Source organism: Panthera leo, chromosome E1 (genome assembly GCF_018350215.1).
Source record: "Panthera leo isolate Ple1 chromosome E1, P.leo_Ple1_pat1.1, whole genome shotgun sequence".
NCBI classification, from domain to species: domain Eukaryota; kingdom Metazoa; phylum Chordata; class Mammalia; order Carnivora; family Felidae; genus Panthera; species Panthera leo.
In genome coordinates this window covers 41,341,942-41,343,786 of record NC_056692.1, presented here as the reverse complement: position 1 = coordinate 41,343,786, position 1,845 = coordinate 41,341,942, and the positions used below count along the sequence as shown (strand labels likewise).

At 50.0% G+C, this 1,845-nt stretch overlaps 1 non-coding gene across 1 annotated transcript; it reads left to right on the top strand.

Annotated features, from left to right (window-relative positions):
• LOC122207503 lies at positions 1–191 on the top strand. Its single transcript, XR_006196914.1, has one exon. It is a non-coding gene; the product is annotated as a U2 spliceosomal RNA (small nuclear RNA).
• Positions 192–1,845: the final 1,654 nt, after the last annotated feature.

Here is a 1,845-nt window from a genome sequence, read left to right as displayed (position 1 = left end):
ATCGCTTCTCGGCCTTTTGGCTAAGATCAAGTGTAGTATCTGTTCTTATCAGTTTAATATCTGATACGTCCTCTATCCGAGGACAATATATTAAATGGATTTTTGGGGCTGGGAGATGGAATAGGAGCTTGCTCCGTCCACTCCGCGCATCGACCTGGTATTGCAGTACTTCCAGGAACGGTGCTCTCCTCCCTTTGGGAGGAGGTAGTACTTGTGGTGTTCAAGATCAGCATACGGTTATAAACGTGTTTCGGGTCCTGCTCGTGTTGGTGTCGGGCGGGTGCGCCTAGCACCTAGCGCTGAACTCTCTTCTTCGCTTGGGGGCTGGCGTGCACGACGGGCGCCTGTAAGATACCGCGAGGCCTTGCTTTTTCTGAAACTGTTGTTCTCAGCTGCACCTTCTGGGCAGTGGCAACTAGGAGTTAGTTTGCAACGACTCCTGCTGTTAGGGCTTAAGTTTCCAAATCCTTGCTCCCAGGCTGGACGGCTGTGGAGTCCGACCAAGCCCGACACGGGATGGGATCCACCTCTCTTACTACTTCCGTCTCCTGGGCGTGCTCCTGTGTGGGGTCTATGGCATGTAAATGACTGAATACTGTAAGCAGGTGGTTTGTTTGTTTTGTCTTAATTTTAGTGTTTACTTGTTTTTCAAAGAGACAGAGCGTGAGCGGAAGAGGGGCAGAGAGAGAAAGAGAGACCCCCCGACACGGGCCGGAACCCACGGACTGCGAGATCATGGTCTGAGAGGCCCAACCAGACTGAGCCACCCAGGCGCCCCAAGTCGGTGGTCACTTTTTAAGCGGAAGGTTATCATCGTAGGAAGTCCATACCTACAAAGTGACATACCTTCTCAACCGTGCTCCCTTTTGCCTTCTGCACAAAGGTGAAATGTTTTCTTAACCTCACCGTTGGTGGTATGAGACCGGGCCGGGGCGGCGGGAGGGGGGGCATGCTTTCAATCTCTAAAGGGCCAGCCACATCGTAGAAAGTTGAGGCTCCATGGGCCCCCAAAGGTCTCTGTGACATATTCTTTCTTTTACAACCCTTTAAAAATGTACGATCCGTTGTCAAAGTGCACCTTACAAGAGCGGACCGGGCCAAATAGGGGTACCGGCTGTAGTCGGCCAACGCCTGGTATAAAGTACCCACTTTCTGTCTTGTCAGGGACATGCTTCCCCTTCAGGCTTCTTGACAGTCCGCTGCCACAACTAGAGAAAGGCCTTACATTTACAAGTGGCTGTGGCTCGTGCCCACAGTGGAAACGGAGAGTTCCTGCTCACTCACTTGTCTCTCCCAGGTTTTCCATTCACGGGGAATACATTTGTGGAGCACCCACGATGTACACACCTTTTTTATTTTTTTATTTTTATTTATTTTTTTTTTTTAAGGTTTTTAAACTTTGTTTGTTTGGAGAGAGGCAGAGAGCACAAGCAGGGGAGGGGCAGAGAGAGAAGAGGGGAACAGAGGATCCAAAACAGGCTCTGTGCTCACAGCGGAAAGCCTGATGCGGGGCTGGAACTCAGGAACCATGAGATAGATGATCATGACCTGAGCCCTAGTCAGGCACTTCACCGACTGAGCCGCCCAGGCGCCCCCACAATGTACATTCTTGATTAAAAAAATACCTTTGTGTTGGCGGACATTTCCAGGGTTTCCCTGCAGTTTCTGTCCACCTGTAATCATCGGGTCTTTTTTATACTCCTATATGTTTTAGGGCAGATCTGGATTACAATCTCTCCTAGCGCTGAGGCGGACCCATGACTATTAAAAAAAAAAAAAAAAAAAAAAAAAAGGAATCTAGGGGTGCCTGGATGGCTCCGTCGGTTAGGCGTCCGACGTTTGGTT